General features: G+C 35.5%; 1 long non-coding RNA gene across 1 annotated transcript; it reads left to right on the top strand.

Moving 5' to 3' along the window:
• The first annotated feature begins 1287 nt into the window (after positions 1 to 1287).
• LOC129876878 (uncharacterized) lies at positions 1288 to 2791 on the top strand. The gene is made up of 3 exons (XR_008763431.1): positions 1288 to 1581; positions 1685 to 1794; positions 2506 to 2791. It is a non-coding gene; the product is annotated as an uncharacterized LOC129876878 (long non-coding RNA).
• Positions 2792 to 25919: the final 23128 nt, after the last annotated feature.

The raw sequence follows: 25919 nt of genomic DNA on the forward strand, positions 1-25919 counted from the left end.
AATTGCTATATATATATAGCTAATTACACAGATTTAACTGACTAACTAATTGGTTAGTTAGTTCTAACTATGTATTAGGTAAAATGACTATACTGCCCTTATTTTAACTAATTCTTCTAACTCCTTTAACTACTTTCTTTACATCTCAACAATTACTATGTGAAAGTTCCTTTGGTCAGTATCTTTCCATTCTTCTTAACCAAAACCATTTCAATATCATTTGAATCAAATCATTTCCCTTAATTGTCATATTATATTCCAATATCTGCTTATATGGATATATCACTCTGTCATATTTGGAATATCTACATCTTGAACCAATTAGGGATCAACATCAGAGTAGCTCTTGTCTTATATGATAACTAGGTATAGTTCTTCGAATTTGGACCCTTTAGAATCAGAGATGCGCCTAGAATATGATTCATTTGGGTGCAAATCTTTTTCATAAACTTCAAAAATCAGTCTTTAAAGGGTCCTTCGAAACACTCCTTACTTCGAGCCTCTTTCAAAACCACAAGCCCTATTATATTTACTTACCAAACATTAGAAATTATGTAGAATAAAAATACTTATTTACAAAACATATCTTATCTAGGAAAAATAAATTTTCTGTTGAAATCATTTTTCATACCAAAAACATTGTAAGTAAGGCTCATATTTTATTTTCAGTACTTATGTGCTAAAGTTGACTTGTTTTATAATCAGATTAAGATAGCGAGGTGGCAGCATGAAGAGTCATACTGACGGTGATTCTAATACTTATTATAAGGAAGGAGATAATATAAACAGAATATCTAACTTACCACGAAACGTGATTGATGATATTCTATATCGTATGTCTATTAAAGAAGTGACAACAATGAGTGTCTTGTCCAAAAATTGGAACCATATCTGGTCCACCTATCCAGTCATTGAGCTTGATCAACAATTCCATGAAATGATAAATCAAAGCACATTCTGTGATGATACAAAAACATTATCAACAAAATCCTCTTGCAACATGATGACCCTATTATAAAGTTAGTTCTCTATATTTCAAGTGCTAATAATTTGAACAATTGGGATATTGATCAATGGTTGCTTCATGTATCTAGTAGAGGTGTTAAGTATCTAACCATCCAAAACAATTTTCCTCATCCATATACTTCGCCTTCTTTTATATTCAACTCTCCATCATCAAAATTGTCACTTTTGAGCATAACAAGTTGTACCTTCAATTTTCCCCGTGACACTTCTCCTTTCAAGAATCTTGTGACTGTCGACCTAAAGCTAATTACTTTTGATCAAATTCGGGAGAATAATATCATCGTAGCTCCATTGCTCTTGATCTTGAAGTTTAATGGTTGTAATGGTATAGAATTTCTCAATATTTTTGCCCCGAGACTCAAATTGTTGTCCATTATTCGAAGTCATTATGTGGATTTAAAGTTCGTTAAAGCCTATCCCGAGCTGCAAATGTTGAGAATTATGGTGGGCGAAAAAATTCAAGAATATGAATTTTGGAGACGGTTTAATTTTTCAGATTTAATTTGTTCATTCGCTAAACTTGTCGCACTTTGCTTCAACAGTTTTTTCTTCAAGGTAATTAAACTTTAAATTATTGTTTCTTTTATATATAGTTGTAGTACATTGTTAAAAATCATCTCTCATGTATTTGTTTTACGATTTTATGTTGTCCTTACAGTTTATAGTTCCAGATTTAGTGCCAAAAAGGCTTGGGGCTACACTACAACATTTTCAGCTGCTATTTTCTTGCTTCAAAGCGCACCTAAATTGCATGAAATTATGATCATGGTAAAGAGTTGAATTTTCATATCCTTATCGTTGATGCTTCTTAATATGAATAGTGAAGTTATCTTGTTCTAGATTATGTGCAGCACTTACATAAAGTGTGAAAGAGTAAAAAGTTACAAAACATATATACATATTGAAAGTTGTATTATTTCTTTTCTAAGTCATACAAAAGCACTTGAACTTTACCAACTTTGAAATACTTTTAGTTTTATGATATTAAAGAAGTAATATTGCTTCAAAGGAGAGGATATAACATATTTATGTATGTATATATGCATTTTTTTTTATAGTGTTAAGATGGATTGTATTCAAAACAAAACAAATGCTTTACTATGAAAATGTGTGTCATCATACAAATAAAACAAGTTTATATAAGGGCTGCTATGTTTGACAAATAGAATTTGTGAACTCAAATTTTTTAGTTAACCAAGATTTTGGATTCCACTAATCGTACTTGACAAACATTCTCCAGTATATTTTATAAATAAGTGAAACAAAAAAAGTAAAGTCTCTTATTTGGGTATCTTGAGCATGCTATTACAAACATGAAAATTGTGGTGGAATCCTGAAAAATTCTTATGAACTCGTTCATCTTCAAATTGATTCACTTTACATACATTTTCATTAACATCCTAATAGTACTTTCCGGGAATAATTTTCTATATATCTGATACTTCTAATTTGAAAATTTCGTCTCCTTTTCTCTTTTAGCAAGAACATGTAACTCCCAGGAATGATGACATAGAGGCAGTGACAAAATATTTGACAATACCTGACTATGTGGATAATGATCTCGTGGCACTTAAAAAGATAAAGTTAGAAAATTTTCAGAATTCCTTAGCTGAACTATTTTTTATGAAGCTTTTGCTGGCTCGTTGTCCTTCACTTGTAAAGGTGACAGTTAAGTCATCGAGAACACTGGAGAGTGATGAATTTTACTCTGAATCGCTGCAGTTTCCTCCAGCATCACCAAATTGTCAACATAATTCTTGAAGAACTCCCCTAATGATGAGTATTAATTCCATCTATCTAGACTATACTATTAGTATAGCCACATAAATTGATTACTCTCTTCATATTTTGTCGATAGACATTTCATTTTGTGAGACGATAATATTTTTTTACAATATCAGTTTTGTGGATGGCAACAAATTTAATGTTCTATTCTTTTAACTTTGTTTCTCTATTTTGGTGTTCAAGATATCATCATGACTTCTTTTTGTCAAAAGTAATGTTTTTCTTATTATGAATATCATCCATAGACTCAGACTTTCACCTCCTGTGATAGTGAGAGAGTTTGACAATATTGGAGAAAACTCACGCGATCAAACTATGGTCGTGGATCATCGATGTTGTACTTGAAATACATGCCCCTATTATTTTTAACTTATATTTTGAATTTCAAGCTATAGATTAGTAAAACTATATATATGAGAAACTCAAATATGATATCCCGAACAACTTGAATGGGAGTTTCATAATAGTGAGTAAGTTGTTCGACATAAATGCATCAACCTAAAGGCAAAATCATGTCCCCTTTTATCTGAGTATAAGATTTTTGTGAAAATATGGATAATTGATACAAGTAAAAACAATTAATACTCACCATCTTGTGTATTGTTACTAGAGAAACAGGGAGCTACCGCGTTATCAGTGTTTGAATACGTATGTACAATTGATGCAGTAATTATAATGACATTTATGGTTATTTTGTAATTTCTATATCTTTTTTGGCCCTCTCCATATATTTTTTTAGCTATTTGTGACTTGCACGGATGAGTAAAATGATTTTTGAGGTGATCAAATGCATTACATGGAAGATTTTCAGTTTTGGGAGTTTAAAATGCACACTCGTGAGGAACTATTATGTTTCCAATGAAGGAATGATAACTGGATAATTAAAATTTCCAATTTGAAATAAGACTTCTTATTTCAATCTAGGGAGTTTTGAACCTCGATTTTGTGAGATTTTGAGATTTCATTGCCAGGGTAAGAATTAATCTTTTATTTTTCGCTAACCTATTGTTTATTTTGCGATTTAATCTGTGTTTGAGTGTTGAAAATTATTATATTTGTACCTAAACTTGAGGAATCTATTTTGATGATTTGGGGATCGATTCGAACGCAATTTTTGATGAAATTTCATATTTAAAATCCTAGTTTAATTCTGAAATAAAATACTAGACTTGAAGACAATGGCTAGGATTTGACTTTTTTGTTTCCAAACTAAAGTTTTATATAACAATATGTATGCCGATAGACTTGTACACTACGTAGATTATGGTTTTGATAAATTGGATATTATTCAAGGTGGTTGTAAAAGGAAAGATGATTGTATGAAGGTTTAAGTTACAATTTGTTCGGTGTTCGAGATATGTGATGATTTATTCTATTAGACTTTTTTTGAGGGATATTTTATTATTTAAAATGTTATAAGTTGGGCATACTGGTGGATTCGATAATTGAGAAGAATGATTTATCTGATAGACACTTTAAGACTTAAATTTATGATTTGCTGTTACATTACTCTATTTTATGTGTTACACCATACCCCAATGATTTGGTGGCCTAAGGGCACCATGTTGAAAAAAATTGCTTATTTGAGAATGTTAGGGGTCTAAGGGAACTATTTTGAAGGAGATACACTTATTCTTATTACAGGTGAGCACTATTTCTTATCCTGGTCATGCATACATATTCATTTGTCATGGATCACAAATATGGCAAGATGGTTATAACGCAATGATGGAAACATGAGGTCGATTTAATGTAGTGATATTGTGATAATGCCAAAGTCATTTTTAGTTGTGTCCGAGGTCATTTTTAAAATGGGTATATAGATCTCGTGAGTTCCTCACGGGTCCTAGCTCACGGCATGTCGTTGTGGAGCAAGTGTGTAATACTAGTATCATTGCTCATTGCATTGCATTACATTACATATTATAATAAGTATTTTTCCTTATCTGCCTATCTTACTTGATGTTATTGTGTTTACCTATTGGAAGATTCTGGTTAGCAGCTTTCTCTCCATTTCCCCTGAATTAATTGATTTGATATTTTGACTTAGTGAGATCATTTCATACTTTTGTTGATATAGTTGTCTGACTTTTGATAAATCGGCCTATGATACCTACTATGTAGTTATGTTATTGTACTTACACCAATCTTGCATATGATTTTGATGCAGATCCTATAATTAGTAGGCCTTTATAATTCAATTATTTGTGGTAGTGTTTATCCGGATGTTTGTATTAGCTACTTCCCATTCGGAGCAATAGCTGACTAACTTATTTTCCTATATAATTGTTATTCTTGACAATCTTGTAATTTTGGAACAAATTTATTCAATTTTATATGTTCTTATACTAGTGACACTAGGTCATGGATATATTTTGTGATGTCCGCATACTATTAATATTTATGAACAGCTTGACTTTAAGACTTACTTTCACTATTTTTATTAGTTTGACGTATTTTGCTAAACTAACCTTATTAATGATGTACGTAAAGTCTAAATTCGACTATAACTATTTTATGTGGTAATATAATTGTCACGACCCAAGACTATTCTCAAGTGATAACATGGTGCTTAGATCCACAAGTAACCCCAAGCTAACTCATGATATGATATGACACTATTATTAACATAATCAATAACTGAATGCGGAAGCTAATACTGAGATATATGAGAAGTTTGAAATATAAAATATAAAATCAATACTAAAAAGGGAAATCATCTGATCATAACAAAAAGCTGAAAATACTATATGTATGTCTAGCTGAAATCCTCTACTAAGGTGAGTTATTGGGACAAGATCCCAACTAACTCTAATAAAAGACTAATAAAAGAAATAATATAAGGATTTGTCCTTGAAAGATGAGGACTTACCAAACTCTGCTGCTGAGCTGATTGGAGAATCGTACTAACCGCGAGGTAGATACTGAGCGTCTGAATCTATATTATCAAATAACATTGCACGAAGAGTAAGTGGTAAATGCTTTAAATCTACTGCGTATGTGAGATATGCATGGTAAAATTGATAACTGAACATGGTAAATCTGAAACGCTAAACTAAGGTAATCTGAACTGATGCAATAACCAAATAGTAAAAATATGCGACTGAGAAGTACTACAATGGAAATTAATAAATACGTGGTCATGCAATATCTGAAAGAATTGACTATGAGAGATACTATATAACCGACTTATAACCATGTGAGCTAGACATGGAGTTAAATGCTTGTTCCCTATCAAATAGGCCCAATATATATTACCAGGGTATAAAGGTTGATTTGATCTGATGTGTTACCACTTAGCTAATAATAAGTACCTACAAGGACTACACATACCTACGGTGGCATGTACTTGTCATGACCAACACCCTATATGTGACACGATGAATAGGATGCTAAAAGACCCTAAACAAGCCTTTTATCATAAGCATGACTTAAGATAACAAGAAAATATAATTAAACTAAAAGCGGAAGATAAGTATCAATATCAACCTCATCATATCATAGAAATATCTGAACAAAAGACCATAAGCGGAAAGTAAGTATGACATAAGCCTCTACTTCCATGGGTGAGAGCTAGGACATGTTCCTAGATAACTCGAGAATCTGAAAATTGGAAACATAGTCTGGATGAAAATCATAGTGTAACACCCCCTAAAATGTTGTATGTGGTGTTTCAATTCTTGATGAAAATGATACTGCTTCTGTATTTTGGGCATAACTTTTCATAGATTAGTACAAATTAGGTGATTCAAATTTCTGAATAATTCCAACAGCATTACCTACAACTTTGATGAAAACCATATCTTAAGATTCAGAGGATATGTAGGTCAAATAAATTAATATTTTACAAGACATGGCACTGTGACGAAATAGAGTATTTGTAGAAGAAAAATCATATCTCACGGTAGGATGCTCTAAATTGGTTGATTCTTGAATGACATGAAAGTATACTTCTATATATACAATTCATATGACACCAAATCCTAATTAGGAAGTTATCTTGTTCAAACGCAGCTTCAAAATAGGGCATTCCGTTAAAAGAAGGTTCTTCTCACCAACAATGGAATGATCTAGATCCATTTGACATCACTCATGACATCAATAGTCCTCCATTTGACATCATCAATGAGATCAAAATTCTCCATTGAATTTTTAAGATTATTCTTTATAATTATTTTTATTTATTGTTAGGTCCCTCCTCCACACCTATAAATACCCACTTTATTTCTTTATTTTATTCATCAAGCTTTCTCAAGCAACTCTTCTCTCTATATACTTGTTTACTCATTCTCAAATATTGTTTTAGTTTTTAGTAGTGTAGAAATACTATTTCGGTGATTCTTATACTTGTTATTATTATTATTATTATTATTATTATTATTATTATTATTATGATGATGATGATGATGATGATGATGATGATGATGATGTTGTTGTTGTTGAGTTCTGAGCCGAGTCTTCCTGAGAGGATTTTCTTGATATATGTTCTTACTTTCCTACCATTGTACATATTCATACATTCCATGTACTGACGTCATTCGACTTGCATCATTTTATGATGCAGATACAGATGTTAGAGATTCTCAACAGGTGTATCGTTGAGGATCATTACTTTCCAGCTATTTTGTGAGTCCTTCTTGTATTCAGAGGAACTCTTTATCCTTTTATTATTGTTGAGAATTATGTTTCTTTTGAGGTAGCCATGGATATGTCATTATCACCGTCTGATAGTGTTAGAGGCTCTATATACAGATTTTGGTAATGTAATTGGAGTAGTTCTCCTTTGAAACTACTTCTTCTAAGGATTATTTCTTTTATGTGATGTTGATGATGGTGAGCCCTCATAGGTATTCTTATTTTTACTTAAGTTTTTTGCTGATGAATGAATGAGTGACGAGACCAAGTGGTTCTCTTGGAGGCCAGAGATGGTTTTTGAGTGCCGGCCATGCTTAGGGTACCCTCTTAGGGCGTGATAGAAACATGTCCTCGAAGAATGAGGACTCACCACTCAATAGACAACTGATAAAAAATGAATACTAACCATGGCGTGAGTAGGAAAATCGTGACCTATATTATAAAACAATATAGGCAAAAGAAGTATGTAGTGAGTACTATAGAATGTATTGAGAATGGAAAATGTGTAGTGAGTGCCTTAAAACATGATAATGCCATGACCAAGATAAAACATGATGTAATCCTTTAAAACATCATTAGAAATATAAAATATGGTCAATGCAATATTTATAAGAAAATCATAATCAAAACATAGTATAGTGAGAGATACCATTAAATGACATAAATCATGTGATCTATAACATGGAGTCCAGTGTCTTCTCCATACCGAAAAGGAGTTTTTCTACTTTCCAAGCAAGGACCATAAACATGAGGTATATATGGATACACTAGGTAGGGTTAATTAAGGTAAATCTTATGGGGGCACGTAGTTCTTAGACCTGGGTAATCACCACTGGTCAAACTCGATATTATGTCATAATCTTAACAAGAATTGTCATAATCAGAATATAGTCTTTGAAAGTGGTAAGAGTCTAGTAATACCATGTCACACCCTGATCTTAATAAGGTATGATGGGCACCCGACTCCATGCTCGGAGCCGAGCGAATCTGTTACCTCATATTACATACTTAATCTATTTAGACTTGTACATCAAAAGAAATGAAAAAAATATAGCTAAGCTTTGCGAATCTTGCTTTTCAAAATCTATCATCCCATAAAACTCGTGACTTATGACATAATAACATATTAGCTGGTGATGCTGCTTACAAAGCTGATACTCTATACCCACGACTCTATCATCAAAGTCTCTAACTTTGAACGAAACACCATAGCACATATACTCTGACTAAGCAGCACTCCAGGAACAAGTGGAGTTGCTAACCCCGCTGGAACATCTTCTATAATAGCTTCTACTCATCTGGGTGTACCTTCGCGACATAAACACAACCCCCAAACAAAAAAGGGTCAGTACGAGTAATGTACCAAGTATGTAAGGCATGAAAATCAGCATAACATAGAACATAAGGTATGAACAACCATATCATAGAATCATAGAACATATAGTGAGATAAGAGAGTAATCTGTACATATGAGTTCCCTTTTAGGCCGGATGCCATGGATGCTTGTCTTTTTCTGTAAAAATATTTCTTTTTCATATACATAGAAAATAGAACATGTCATATCACCGCGTCTGAGTATCCCACATCCGGGATGAAAATTATGCCAATTGGCCAGGTGGCAATCCATCTATAGTGCCACATATGAACCTTCCCCATATCCCCTATATACATATACATATATATATAGACAACATGCAGGAGATCTCAACAAAAGTCATGTATCTATTGGAGTGATGGAAGGCCGGTAACCTCCGATTGTATTATAGACTAACCATGGTCTCTTTGTCTCACCTTGAAGGAACAATTATTATAAGATGAGACTATAAACGAAGGATAATATTAAGAGAACGTAGAATAAGGTCACAATCTTGTAAGGCGCTAAATCGTATACATATGCACATAGGACCAATTTTCAAGACTCGTAGAATAATCGGAATGAGCTATGATTCAAAAATCAAGACAAGAGTCATGTCAAGTACCTTTCAAAAATTACCATGGATTATATCAAAATAAAACTTTTGGAATCATATACACGTATCTAAGCACGAGAAAATATCCTTTGGAAACTCAAGAAAATTGGCCATCCTAGTGGATCTACGAATAGGACTTCCTTGAAATTATATAAAATATCATATACTTGTTTCATAAAACCGATGCCAAAAGAAAGAGTAGCTCTATATACTTATGTCAAAATATGCCAAGAGAAAGAAGGGTAAACCTTACATACATGAAGCCATTCTTATCATAGTCATCATAGACATATTCTCATCCTCGACATCATCAATGTCATTGTAAAACATATCTATAACAACCTCATAAACTTCAATTGAAATATAAAACCTTCCTTGCTCAAAATTCACCAAAACTCGCCAAAACTTGCCTCGGAAGCTCTCGTAGTGTGGCTAAACTTTTGGGGCTGTTTGGTAATATTTTGGGATTCTCCAAACCATACATTTACATTACAAATACCTTCATAACATCTTGGTATACCCTAGATAATTAATTCATGGAACGAAATCGGAGACTTACCTCTTTTTTTCTCCCCCAAAACCTAGTTTTCTCTCTCTAGCTTTAAGTTTCTCTTCTTTTCTTCCTCTTGAATTTTCTAGAATTCTCTTGGGATAAGAATGACCCTAATGAGTCATAAGACACACATATATATATATATCTTCCACCACTTATCCATATTTGAAAATAAGTCCCTCAAATATGAATTTGACACATGACCCCGTTCTCCATTTTTTTCTAGAATCTTCTTTAAAAAAATAAAGATGACTTAATTGTCTTGCCATGTACACTTTGGTTCATAAATATTCATCACATGGCCATAAAACAGTGCACCCCTACATGAATTTTCTTGAACACTTTGGTCTTTCAAGAACTTTCTTGAACACTTTGTGAAATTCCTATTTTACCCCTAGCCTTCCACAATATTATCATAGGCTACTTTGCGAATTTTACTTTTTTTCCTTTGCCTTTCCAATATTTTCACACTATTAATGTTCATAAATAATATTTATAACCAACTTGTATATTAAAATAAATTTTGGAAGATGGTCATTCCCTTCACTTTACCACAGCTACTTTAAAATATCCAACCGTATAAAATACGGGATATAACATACCAAGTTCATCATAACATATTTGAAACAAAAGAATAGCGCCTTTAAAAAATCATGATTTAATAACATATTCATAAAAAACACTTATCTATGCATCTAAATTATGATATGCTTGTTCATAGAAAATCATGGAAATCCTTCATGATAAGAATACTTCACTTCGGAAACAACCTTGTTTTAATCATAATCAATACTTTGTCTAAAAGCATCCTTCAAATCATAATTTTATATATTCATGATGCATGCATAATTTCTCAAATATGGTTCCTAGTCAAAATATGCATAATGCATGAGTTCATGAGAAATTCATTAAAAATATTTAATTAAGATCAAATCATGCATAATAAAATCATTGAGAATAAATAAAAACATAGTTGATTGAACCCAATGTAATATCATCAAAACCCTAGGGTTCAGAAAGAAACCATAAAGAGGAATTAAAAATACTTTAGGACTCTATTGATGAAATAGGATCCAGGGATGAAATTCCCACATACCTTGAATCATCCCTAACAAGATTTTATAATGGAGTCTTGAAAGGATTACTAATCCTTAATTTTTCGTGAAACTCTAGCTTGACTTGAAGAAGAAGACTTGAGAGAGCAATCCTTGAGAGCCTTAGGGGTTTTGAGTAAATGAGAGGAAATGAATTTTTTTTTGAATTTTTAGGATATTTATAGGTTTTAGGAGTTAGTCCAAAATGATCTAGATTAGGAACTAAAAGAATGGTAAATTCCCAAATATACTTGGGAAATTAACTAACTGATGGTTCTACGGTCCGTAGAACCCTTCATGTATCATTCAAGGTCTCGTAGAAGTCAAAAGGGAAAACTCCACTTTAACGGTCACCTTCTACGTGTCGTAGAAACTAATATGGTCTGTAGACCTCCTCTCCTCTTGTTCAACTCCCAAATTTCCAATTCTCTAAACTTTCCTTCTACGATCAACTTCTACAGTCATTAAAACAATCTACGGGCTATATAACTCTCTTGTCCTGCACAACTCTGAAACTCAACTTTTTTGAATCTCCTTCTATGGGCACTCCTATAGACTGTAGGACCTTATACTGTCCATAGGTAGAACTTCTAAAAATTAGAAATTTTCTAAACTCAGGGGTCCCTTCTACGATGGCCTTCTATGGACCATAAGACCTTATATAGTCTGTAGGTAGGCTCATATAAATCCTCAATGCTAAAAACTTTCCCTAGTCTCAAACATCATTTTCACGACTAGTTTCTACGGCCCATATAACCTCATACGGTTCGTACAAAGGGTTCGTAGAACCAGGTGCATCAGTAATTTTTTCACTTCCCATCTAACCAAACTTTTTAACTTTCGAGTTGTTATAATATATCCCCCTCCTTGGGAATATTTATCCTCAAATGGGGCATAAGTTAGCATGAATAGAGTAGGTAAAGAGATCTAACAATTCAACATGAATGCAAGACACATCAAAATGCATAAAACCAAGGAGTGATCAACCCTAAGTTAAAAAATGATGTTAAAACTGATTTAATGAATATGCATGCATATGGAAATATAACAATAGTTGAAACAAATGAATGTGAAAGAGAAAACATGAGGAACTGATAGCTTAATCTGAAACATAAGTGGATGCTAAGAGATGATGATACCGAGACATCATATCGGCTTTGGCCTCCTAAGTAGCACCCTTAACTAATTGATTCCTCCAAAGAAATATAATGGAAGAAACTTCTTTATTCCTCAAATTTAGGACTTGATGATCAATAATCTCAATCGAAACTTCTTCATAGGAGTGAATTTTTTTACACCAATACTCTCCAATGATACAATCAAAGTAGGATCACCAATAGACTTTGTAAGACCCCAGAAGTTGAAAAGTTAGAACAAGGAAAATGCTGCAGAAAATTTCCTCTGGTGTAGTTTTCACGAGTCAACCTAAAAACCATAGGAGGGTCTTGTAGGAAGGTCCTGAGGTTGGGAAATTTGGCTAAAGGTCATATCAATGGATGAAAGGTCTTACGGACTATAGGGAGTTCTACAGGTCGTAGGATGACCCCTGGGATGAGGATCAGAGACTATATTTTTGTGAATTTTGAAGTTGTACAGGAAGACTGGGTCCTAAAATATTTAGATATTTATACGACCCATAGACCAGGGTCATAAGGTCAAGGATTGATTACAATAGCTTCTATATTTGGACACGCCTTCTACGAAAATGTTCTATGACTCGTAGGACTATTTACAACCCATAGGACAAGGGTCGTAGGATTGAGGTACAATTCCAGTAGCTTTGGAATTTTCACATGGGCTCTATGAATGAGGTTGAAAAACCATAGGAAACCTTACATACCACAAGTCTCATCCGTAGGGTTGTTCCAACAAATTTAATCTAGGGTTTTTTTGGACAATTCCTATTCTTTTAATACCTAAACTATGTTGTTTTGGACCTATAACTCTTATAACCATTTTTAACCTTAAATACTAACCCATTACCTATCATTCACTCAAATTGTCAAAGTTTCTCAACTCATCTTCTCCAATCCTCTCTCAATATCAAGGAAGAAAAGCCAGGGTTTCATGGTCAACTTCAAGTCTCCATTGCTAGAGATTGCTTTTAGGGATTTGATTATCAAGGTATGTGAGAATTCACCAATAGATTCCTTTCATCCATTAGGTTGCAAAAATATCTCAATCTTTCAAGTTATGTCAAATCTCATGGGTCCTTTTTATTTTTATTCAATTGATTTTATTCTACTTTATTATGTATAAATTTACTAAGATACATGATTTATAATTGATTTCATATGGACACATGCATTATTCTTATAATATACTTATGAACTATGAATTATGATCATGAAATTGATAAAGGATTTATGTATGTTTAATAAAAATGATGAAGTATGTTTCAAAGATATTTTCAAAAAAAGTCTCAATGAATTGTGAAAGATTTTCTCACAATATGAAAGTAGTCATGATTTAGATACTTAAAAATGTAAGTGTCTATATGAATTATGTTATGAAACATGATTTGAAAGGAGATACTCTTATGTGATTTTATAATGTGTCTTACATCCCTATTTTTCCACCACCCCGCTCTTCAAAAGAGAAACGAGTTGCTTTGAAAAAAGTTTTTCCAATTAAAGTGACTATTTTGAAAAGGAATAATTTTTTATTCAAAGTCTCCAATTGGATTTGAGTTATGGTGTTTCAAGTCACCTTGTTTAAATTCCTAATCAAAAGAAAGTTGACTCTTTATTTTATGGTCTCAAAGTAAGGAATTTTGTTAATCGTGAGGAAGGTATGAGGTACCCCTCAAGTTCCGTGATTCTAGTACGGTCGCTTGATTGACTTATACTTGGCTTGAATTAATTTTTGAATAATTATGCTAATGAGTCTAAAAATTGCTTATGTCCCGCCTTCTTTGATTTATTTTAAACTTGTTTTAAAACTATATTGTATTATTATTGTGTGGTGTACTGGCAACAACGTTTTCCAGTCTTGCCACTAAATATTTATTTATTTGTATGTCAAGCCTAAAATTTGTTTAACTTTGTAACATATTTCTACTCTTATTATCATCCTAATCATACACTTAACCTTCAATTAAATTTAATTATCAAAGTCATTTAAAAGTCAAAAGTTATAAATTATTTTTTATTAGAAGTTGATCTATGCAACTTACTAAAGTCAAATTTTAACAATCAAAGTTAATTATATAGTTTGACATAAACTAATTTATTTAATACTCTGAATAGATTCATCACTAAAAAAAGGGCAAAGAAAGTTGCAGATATTTTTTTTATTTTCTCAAAATAATAATATTATTTAGCATGCAAAGTGGAAAACTTACTTAACTCATTAAAATTTAATCTCATCCAAATATCAATTAATTACATAACTTAGAACATCACGTTTCGTGTTTTAATCAAGAACAAGTTAAAAATTGAACCTTTAAGCATGTGAGAAGTAATCACATGTTATACCACAATTTTACATTAAATTTAATGATATAAAAGGTTCAAATACATTTCAATATTATAAAGCCAAAGATAAACACACATAGAATTTGAGAAACTCTGTAACCTTGGAATCAAGACTTTTATAACCGTTAAATCAAATCATACAATGAAGATTAATTGTTATATTTTGGCAAAGATTAATTCACAACAACAAAGCAACTTTAATCTACTGATTTCCAAGAGTTAGCAAATGCTAAACTCTTCTACAAGATCCAAAATCGGAGCCAACGAACAAAAACTCAAACGTTGTGATGAACTAAGATTTTTTCCTCTCTTTCTTTCTATGTTTGTATGTGTTTTGTTGTTGTTTTTTTGTGCACTGTGTTGTGGGTTTTTTTGTGATTGGTTTTTATTGTATGCGTGCATGTATCTAGTGTTGAATGTGTGAGATGTGTACAATATGCCTTGTGTGCAGGAAATGGGGGATGGGGTTTGGAGTAGTTTAATGACCCTCCAAGTCATTTTTCTCTTAGTCCCTTATTTTCATCCTTTAGAACATTTTTGTAGTGACCCCAAGTTATTTATGACTTGCTGGCACTGACTATTCAGTCACCTGGTTGTTCGTTTGAGTTTTAGGCCCCTTTCCCTGTTTTGTAGCTTTTATAACTTGAAGAGTTGACTTTAAATTATAACATCAGGTAAACGACCTCAAAATAGAATTTTGATAGTTTCATCAGCTTCAAAATGGCCAAATTATGCTAATAGCATCATCGACATGAGTATTGAGCAATCAATGCGAGTTTAGAGCCATTTGGCATTTTAACCTTTGAAAGTTGGTCTAAGGTTGAATTTCGTCAACATTCTCAGAAAATGCATTCGGATGAAAATTTCTTCATCGTGATTAGTTTCAAAATGTCATGTTTGGTCTAGAATGACCTTTCGTTTGCTTATCGAGGCTTTCGATCTAATTCCGAGCCCTGTTGTGAAATTTGGCTTAAAATGGAACTTAGGTGTGGGACCCATTTTTTATTAAAATGACCTCGTATGGGAATTTTAAATATGTCATTGAATCTAGAACGTCAAATTTGGTGGGGTAGTATAATTTGTTTGCGCACACGGGATTCCGAATGAATTCAGAGCACCTCGTCGGATATTTAGAAATTAGCCAAAGTACTGTTGCAGCACTGTACTGGCGCAAAGATTGTTTTTCCTTCTAGTTCGCGGACCTCAAGCCACGATCGCGGAAGTTAGTGACCTGACTCTCTACGTTAGCAGGCCATGGGCCACATTCTGGGTGAGTTGGACTTTTGGTCTCTGCATTCGTATGAAGGGCTATGCATTCGCGGAGGTTGGCCAAGTTCTTCTCTGCATTTGCTGGATAGTGACTATGTTCGCGGAGGTTTATCTTCCCCTTCTCAATGTTCACGGGCTACTGTATCCGCGTTCGCGAAGAAGGAATCCCTGGTCTTTTAATTAAGATCAAGGATGGGAATAAGCCATTCTTTAATACTTTAAAAATCGATTGTGGGAGTTATACTACACCAAATTGGGTAATTTCAAGTCCTGGCTGTTCGTGATTGTTGTGGCGACATGGGTTGGTATTCGAAAAGTGTCAAAAATGCTTTTTCTGAGGTAAAATCATGCTTTTTGCTAATGTCCATAGATTTAATGGTGACTAATTTATGATTTTTTCTTGCATGGTTGGTTTGGGGTCGTTCCGAGCCCCGAATTATATTCAGTTTTTGAACACAATTTTAGGTTGTATTTGGGACCTTTTCACAGAGTTAATTTTGAACTTTCCATAGAGGATGTCTTTAATTTTATTAATTTTAATTTCAAAACAACCGTATTAACATTGCGTACCCATTTTTTGTAGTGTGGAAGCATTTAAAAGATATTTGGAAGGGAAAATTTTTGTTCTTGTAATTTCGGAGAACGCATAATCTACGAATTCCATCTCTTTAGATTGAGCTTAGAAATATAATTTCTTGTTGATTAGTTGGAATTTGGGTTAGGTGGTTATTAAATCATGCTTAGACTTTAGAATCATGCTTTAGGCCTATTTCGAGATTTTATCTGGTGCTTGTGAGCATGTTACTTGCCTTTTCTATCATCCATGTCTTATGATGCATTTGTATACTTGTTTTATTATCTATTTGGAGTAGTTTTAACCTTAGAGTAGGATTGACTAGAGCTTACCTTAAAAATGCATGATTTGGTCTGATAGGCCTTAGGCTTGCCCCGACACTACTCTAATCGGCATTGATCCTTGTAGACTAGTGTAGAAAATTTGAGTCTGATTATTTGAGTCTTATCTAGGTGGTGCACCTGATTTGATGACTTTCTATCCTTGACTCTGCATATTTATGAGTTTTCAGAGATGGCACCGGCTTCCGTTCTGCGATTTAAGATTTGGTTTGGAGTTCTTCTCAACTAGTTAAATTAATTGAGTAGGAGTGGACAGCAATCCACAGAGATTTATGATGGTAAACCATTGGGAGCACTTTTAGTAGCTACCTTGATGCTTATAGAGGGCGACTATATTCAAGGTCTAGCCTCGACCATATATCTTCGGCGGGCATCCAGATTCAAGGTCTTGCCTTGACCACATTGATACTTTTGACGGGCATCCAAATTCAAGTTCTGGCCTTTATACTTTCGGGTCCTACTAGTTTGGTATGAATTTCTGTTTCTACATTCTCTGAAGTTGGGTTCTGAGCTTCTGTTCTTAGTAGTTATTGCTATTCTATGTACTCGTGGGGCTTATGGAGATCCAATTGGGTTTTTATTTAAACTTGTGCATGAGTGTACTTTCTAGGCTTTTGGGGGTCCAGTTAGGTTTAGTTTAACTATAGATTACTTTAATTAGTTCTTTGTACATTCGTGTGCATTACGTTACATTACTTTAGACCTGCGTCTTGACCTATGTTATGTTCTATTCCTCTTTTTCATATTGCTTTATTTTTCAAGCTTAGTCGACCTATTATATCTTATGGGTACCTATTATTTTAGTACTCATACTACACTCTACATCTTTTGTTGTGATACAGGTTCGAGCACCAGCATCCAGCGTTGGTATGAGCTTGGAGCGGTCTGATCTGGAGATGGAGATGAGCACTTGATATTTTGTACTATTCTGGTCTCCATATATATATTCCATATATGACTAGTCTTTTGTGTTTTGAGCCAAGTCTTGTTTCTATGGTCCACTTTTGGAACTTGTAATCTTTCATTTAGTCAGCTCTATACTAGTAAACTTCCAGAATGGAGGGATAAGTTGTACATATTTATTTTAGTTTCTCTTCTGCTTATCTATGTTATTTATGTTAGAGTTACTTATTCTTGCTTAGTTTCTACCTTTGAACCCATTACTAAATGTTCCGAGTTATAGGTTGGCTTATGTACTGGTGGGGTTATAGTAGGTGCCATCATAATCTGAGGAATTGGATTGTGACAAGTTAGTATTAGAGCTCGGTTCAATGGTCTCACCTGTATAGAGCTAACATTTACTAGGTTCTTATCGATCGATATAGAGACGTCTGTGACTTATCTTCGGGAGGCTACAAGATGTCGTTAGGAAGATTTCCCCTTTTGTCTTACTTTCATGCAGTGTGTGTCCTATTAGTTCCTTGAAATTTCACTTGTTTCACTCTTTCACTGGATGTCTCCCAGGCAAGGTTCCTGAGCTTGAGGAGGAGCCAAAGGCAGCATTCGTACCTCCACAATTGGTGAGGCGGGACCAGCCCAGCCACCACCTACACCAGCTGCAGTACCAAAGCTTAATGCCATACTCACATATATTCTAGCCACTATAGGTTCAGCCTGTAATAGTAACCCAGAGGGCCAACAACAACCCGATCCCGTGGCCTCATAGTCAGGTATAGATTATGGAGTCATGCCACTACAAGAGCAGAAGATGCTCGAGGTATTTCAAAGAATTTCACCACAGATGTTTACTGGGGTGATTGGGGAGGATGCCCATGAGTTCTTGACTATCTGCCAAGAACAATTTCAATCCTTAGTCCTTATAGAGTCGAGAGGAGTCGACTTAACCATACATCAATTCCATAGGCCCGCACAGGTAGTGATGCTGCTTGTACTTGCAGTCTAGGCCAGCTGGGTCACCTTCTATATCTTGGGATGCGTTCTAGAAGGATTTCTTGTCCTATTTCATAGAGCGTCAGGGACAGGCTTTGTAATCAGTTCTCTAGGTTTGAGTAGGGTTCCATGACCATCTCCGAGTAGGATGCATGATTTCATAAGCTTTCTCACTATGCTACCATGATTTTACCCATGGAGGAGGAGAGAGCTCATTACTTTATGTGTGGGTTACAATACAAATTAAGGGTTGATATAGAGCATTTGGCTTCAGCAGGCTATTTATATCTTGATGTGGTTGACTATGCACGGTCCATAGAACATATTCATCATGGGCCCCAAGAAGGCACGGATAAGAGGCCTTGCTACAAAGGCAACTACAGCTGGTCCTAGACTAGAGAGAGGGAGTTTTATGATAGACCTTGCTAGGTATTTCAGAAGGGTCAGTTCGGCCAGCCTATTCACACGTTATTTTCTACTTTTGAGAGTAGACAGCATCAGCATAATGGTCCTAGCAGGGGCTAGGGTTTGAGAGGATCGGATGTGGGTTCTTTAGATTTTGGCAGCTATAGTCTTACATATTGATCTTCTTAGGGATACTATGACTGGACAGCTTAGACCATTTGTCCCTAGAGTGTCCCCGATGAGGGTAAAGGGTGATAGTACCAACTCTCCCAGCAGCTAGACAAGTGATAGTAGTACCTTCTCTAGTTAGACGTGAAGTTTAGGACTATGATCATTGAGGAGGCCAATAGGGTACTAGAGGTGGAGCTCTGGAAGGCAGGTCAGGCGATAGGTCAGATGCACCAGACAGAGATGGTCAGGGCCATTTCTATATAGCTCTAGCGAGGGCATAAGTTGAGGCATTCGACGATGTCATTATAGGTAAGTTTCTATTATGCCATTATCCTATCATATGTTTATTTGATCCAGGATCAACCTTTTCTTATGTATCTATCTATTATGTTCCCCAATTGGTTTTGACGTCTGAGTCCTTGGCAAAGCCGATTCCTATTTCAACCCTAGTGGGTGAGTTTTTAGTAGTGGATTAGGTGTTGCGGTCATGCTTAGTGACTATCCAGAGTTATCATACTAGAGTTGACCTTATCTTGCTAGATATGCTTGACTTTTACGTAATTCTAGGAATGGACTGGTTATCCCCTTATAATGTGATCTTGGATTGCTATGCCAAGATCGTTAAATCATCCATGCCTGGCATTCCTCTGGTGCTATGGAAGGGTATACAGTCAGATAATGATAGGGATTATCGTTTTTATATGGGCTCGATGATTGGTTACTTTGGGTTATCTATCTTATTTGGCCTATGTGCGTGATATTAGCAAAGAGAGCCCTTCAGTTGACTTAGTTCTTTTGGTTAGAGATTTTTTACATGTGTTCCCTACGGACCTACCTTGGATTCCTCTAGATTGTGATATTGATTTTTCCATAGACTTGGAGTCAGGTACCCAACCCTTTTCTATTCTACCTTGTCTGGTAGGACTTGTAAAGCTCAAAGAGCTTAGTGTTCAGCTTGAGGACTTTTTGTTAAGGGGTTCATCCATCCGAGTGTGTCTCTATAGGGTGATCCTATTCTATTTTTGAAGAAAAATGATGAGACTTTGAGGATGTGCATCAACTCCAAGCAGCTGAACAAGGTGACAATGAAGAACCATTACCACATGCCTTGTATTGATGATTTATTTGATCAACTTGAGGGTGTTGTAATGTTTTATTATATTGACTTGAGATACGATTACCCTCAACTAAGGATTAGGGCAGCAAACATCCCTAAGACTATATTTAGGACTTGTTATGACCACTATGAGTTCCTTGTGATGTCTTTTGGGTTGACTAATGCCTCTGCCACCTTAATGGACTTGATGACTCAGGTGCTTAGGCCATACCTTGATTCTTTTGTCAGTGTCTTCATTGATGACATATTGGTATAATCACGGAGCCGGAGTAAGCATGAGCAGTATTTGAGGATAAGGCACCAGACTTTGACAGATCAGTGGCTTTATGCCAAGTTGTCAATGTGGGAGTTTTGGCTTGATTTTATAGCATTCTTGGGGAACGTGGTGTCTATGAAGGGTATTATGGTTGATCCAATAAATATTAAGGCTATTTGTGATTGGGACAGGCCTATTTCTGTTACTGAAGTTCGTATCTTTATCGGATTAGCAAGTAACTACAGACGTTTTGTTAAGGTTTTTTCTATCATTGCAGGTCTGTTGACTCGATTGACTTATCAGAATGTCCTTTTTATTTGGTTGGAGGAGTGTGAGATGAGCTTTTGGAGGCCCAAGAAGTTACTTACCACCGCTCTTATTTTGACTCTTTCAGTTGAGAGCGAGGGCTTCATGGTATATTATAACGCATTCAGTGTTGGTTTGGGTTGTGTATTGATGCAGTGAGGTAGGGTTATAGGTTATGTGTTGAGGTAGGTGAAGTTAGATGGGTACAACTACTACGCCCATTACTTTGAGTTGGAGGCAGTAGTTTTCACACTGCAGATCTAGAGGCACTATCTGTATGGAGTCCGTTGTGAGATCTACATTGATCATAGACTACTTCAATACATTATGAGCTAGACATATCTTAATTCAAGGTGGGGTCGATAGATTAAGATACTGAAGGACTATGATCTCTCTATTCTCTACTATTTAGGCAAGGCAAATGTAGTAGAAAATGCCTTGAGCCGGAAGGCGGTGAGTATGGGTAGTCTAGCCTTCCTTCCTATTTCGAATCAATTATTGTCTTGGGACATCCAGTCCTTAGCTAATAAGATGGTTCGACTTGATATCTCAAATGCTAGGTGAGTATTAGCCCATATAGGGGTTCAGTCATCTTTGCTAGATTAAGTTCGTGGTTGTCAATTTGAGCATGAGTCTTTGGTAGAACTTAGAGATAGGGTGTTGACAGGTAATGCTGGTCAGACTTCTTTAGATTTAGTTGGGTTTTTGAGGTTCTTTGACTGATTTTATCATCAGAGAGTTGGAGGGTTGATCCAATTATTTCTTAAAAAGGCCTATGATTCCATATATTTCATCCATTGGGGAACAACTAAGATGTATTATGATTTGAGGTAGCACCACTGTTGGTGCTATTTGAGGAAAGATATCTCAAACTATGTGTCGCATTGTTTGTGTTGCAAGCAGGTGAAGGTCGAGCATATGAGGCATGATGATGAGTTTTAGATATTACCCATTTTGGAGTGGAAATGGGAGCGTATCACCATGGACTTTATTATGGATTTGTCGTAGACCTCTAGAGGCATTGACAATATCTAGGTTATCGTGGATCAGTTAACCAAGTCAGCACACTTCCTACCCGTTCATACTTTCTTCAGTGCCGAGAGGTTGGCTCATATCTGTATTTGAGGGGTGGTTCATCTTTATGGTATGCCCGTATATATCATTTTAGATTGATTTTCACAGTTTATATCCATCTTTTGGAGGGCTTTTTAGGAGGAGTTGGGCACCCATGTTCACCTTAGAATAGAGTTTCACCTACAGACTGATGGTAAATCAAAATGCACTATTCAGGTCCTTAAGGATATGTTGCGGTCCTGTGTTATAGATTTTAGGAGTCAGTGGGACCAGTGTTTTCCTTTGGCAGAGTTTACATAAAACAACAACTACCAGTCTAGCATTCAGATGTCCCCATTCGATGCCTTATATGGTAGGTATTTTTGCTCTATGGTTGGTTGGTTTGAGTCTACGGAGCCTAGGCCAAGTGGTACAGACTTGCTTCAATAGGCCTTGGATGAGGTGAGGGTGCTTCAGGATATGTTCAAGACAAATCAGAGTAGACATCAAAGTTATACGGATCATAGGCATCGACCATTAAGGTTTGTAGTTAGGGACCGAGTATTTCTTCGAGTATCACCTATGAAGGACGTGATTATATTCGGGAGGCGGGGCAAGCTTAGCCCTATGTATATAGGGACATTTGAGATTTTAAGGATAGTTGGAGATGTTGCCTAAGATTTAGCCTCACCTGCATCACTATCAGTTATCCACCCAGTGTTTCATGTTTCGATGTTGCACCGATATATTCCAGATAAATCTTATATGCTCTAGTATAATTCAGTTGAGTTGGATGATTGTTTTACCTTTTTAGAGGAGTCGGTGACCATTCTACCCAAAGATATCAGATAGCTTTGATCAAGGGTCATTCTTGTTGTTAATGTCCATTGGAGGCATCGTTCAGTCGAGGAAGCTACCTGGGAGACCTAGAAGAAGATGCGAGAATAGTTCCCCGGCTTATTTGAGCCTTCAGGTACTTTTTGACTCTTACTTTTGCGAATGAAAGTCCTTTTTAATAGTGGATGTTGTAATGACACTCTCGGTCATTTTTACCTTAATGCTTTCTTTTTATCATTTAGAACATTCTTGTGGTGACCCAAATCAGTTATGACTTGCTAGCGCTGACTGTTCGGTTGCCTTGTCTCTTATTTGGGTTTTAGGCCACTTTCCCTATTTTGGAGGTTTTATAACTTAAAGAGTTGACTTCAGTCATAACATCAGGTAAAAGACCTCAGAATAGATTTTTGACGGTTCCATCAGCTCTGGAATGGCAAATTAGGCTAGAAGCAAGGTCGGCACGAGTATTGAGGCAATCAGTATGAGTTTGGGGCCATTTGGTATTTTAGCCTTTGAAATTTGGCCTAAGGTTGACTTTGGTCAACATTCTTGGAAAGCATGCTTGGATGAAAATTCTGACAGCGCAGTTAGTTCCAGAATGTCAATTTTTTTCTAGAATGACCTTTCATTTTCTTTCCAAGGCTTCCAATCTAATTTTGAGGCTCATTATGAAATTTGGCTTAAAATGACACTTAGGTGAAGGGCCCACTTTTCATTGAAATGACCTCGTATGAGGATTTCCAATGCTCTATCATTAAATTTTGTGGGGTAGCATAGTTCATTTACACACACAGGATTTTGAATGAATCTCGAGCACCCTATTAGAGATTTAGAAATTAGCCAAAGTGTTGTTATAGCACTGTGCTGGTACAGAGCCTGTTTGGCCTCCGCGATTTCAGACCTTAGGTAGTGATAGCGGAAGTCAATAACCTGACTCTTCGCATATGCTGGGCATGGGTCGCGTTTGCTGTGAGTAGGCCTTTTAGTGTCCGTGTTCATATTAAGACCTCTGTATTCGCGGAGGTTAACTGAGTTCCTGTCTACATTCTTGGGCCAATGTACGGGTTTGCAGAGGTTTGGTTCCTCTTTCTCCGCGTTCACGGGCTACTGTAGCCATATTCGTGAAAAAGGAATCCCTAGTCTTTCATTAATATGAAGGACAAGAATTAGCCAATCTTTAATATTTCAAAACTCGATTGTAAGAGATATACAACTTCAAATTGGGTTACTTTAAGTCCTAGGCATTCGTGATTGTTATGGTTATGTGAGTTGGTAATCAAAAAGTGTCAAAAATGGTTTTTCGGAGGTAAAATCCTCTTTTTAGCTGCTATCCATAGATTTAATGGTGACTAATTTATGATTTTCTTGCATGGTGGTTTGGGGCTATTTTGAGCCCCTAACTATGTTCCATTATGGAAAACAAAGTTCGGTGTGGTGTTTGGGACCTTCTCATGGAGTTAATTTCGAAATTATTCGAGCGGGTCCTACTCCCTTTTTTTACTCTGAAAGTAGTCAGTCTCCAATTTTAGTATTTTTAATGTCAAAATGACCATATTAACATTGCGTACCTATTTTTTGTAGCGTGGAAACATTTAAATGTCGTTTGGAAGGGGAACGCTCTGATCTAATGATTTTGGAGTGCGCATGATTGGCCTACAGGTAGGCTACAATTTCCCTCTTATTAGATTGAGCTTGGACATTTTATTGCTTGTTGATTAGTTGGAATTCAGATTGGGTGGTGATTGAATCATGCTTAGACGTTAGAAATCATGCTTTAGGCTAATTTCAGGATTTTATCGTGTACTTGTGAGCATGCTACTTGCCTTGTTGATCATCTATTCCTTGTGGTATATTTGTATACTTGTTTTGTTTTATATTTTGAGTATGTTTGGCCTTAGCCTAATTTTGACTAGAGCTTACCTTAGAAATGCATGATTTGGACCCAATAGGCCTTAGTCTTACCTTGATGTCATTTCGACCTGCATAGATCTTTGTAGACTGGTGTAGCAGACTTGTGTCTGATAGTTTGATCCTTACTTAGGTGGTCCACTTGCTTTGATACTTTATATCCTTATCTCTCCAACTCTGTGGTTTTATGAGTTTTCAGCAATGACTTCGGGTTTCATTCTGTGATACAAGATTGGTTAGGAGATCAGCTCAGCTAGTTAAATTGATTGAGTATGAGTGGATGGTAATCCACAGAGACTTTTAAATGTGGAACCTTAGATGAAATTTCAGCAGCTACCTTGATTCTTATGGCGGACATCTAGATTTATCGTCCGGCCTCGACCATAGCGATATCTTCAATGGGCATCCAGATTCAAGGTTCCTCGACCAAGTTGATACTTTTGGAAGGCATCCGGATTTGAGGTTTGGGCTTGATCCTGTTTAAAGGCCAGCCTCTATACTTTTGGGTTCTACTGGTCTAGTACGAAGTTCTGGTTCTACATTCTCTGGTCTTGGGTTCTGAGCTTCAGTTCCCACTAGTTATAGCTATTCTTTGTACTCATCGGGCCTATGGGGGTTCGATCGAGTTTTTATTTAAACTTGTGCATGAGTGTACCTTTTAGGCTTATGTGGTCCAATTAGGTTTAGTTTAACTGTAGATTACTTTACTTAGTTCTTTCTACACTCGTGTGCATTACATTACTTTACTTTAGACCTGTGTTCTTGACTTATGTTCTTTCCTATTCCTCCTCTTCATATTGCTTTAACTTTTCAAGCTTATTATGCCTATGATGACTACTGGGTACCTATTATTTTGGTACTCATACTATACTCTGCATCTGTTTTCGTAATGTAGGTCTGAGCACTAACGGCCAATGTTGATTCGAGCTTGGTATGGTCTGATCCGGAGACGGGGGTGAGCACTTAGCATTTTGTACTATTCTGGTCTCCATATATATATATATATATATATATATATGACAAGTTTTCTGTGTTTTGAGACAAGTCTTGTTTCTATGGTCCACTTTTGGGACTTGTACTCTTTTATTTAGTCAGCATGTACTAGTGACCTCCAGGTTCTGGGAGGGATCAGTTGTACATATTTCTTTTAGTTTTTCTTCCGCTTATCTATGCTATTTATGTTAGAGTTGCTTATTCTTTCTTAGTTTCTACCCTTGAATCCATTACTAGGTGTTCTAGGTTACGGGTTGGCT

Source organism: Solanum dulcamara, chromosome 2, assembly GCF_947179165.1.
Source record: "Solanum dulcamara chromosome 2, daSolDulc1.2, whole genome shotgun sequence".
NCBI lineage: Eukaryota > Viridiplantae > Streptophyta > Magnoliopsida > Solanales > Solanaceae > Solanum > Solanum dulcamara.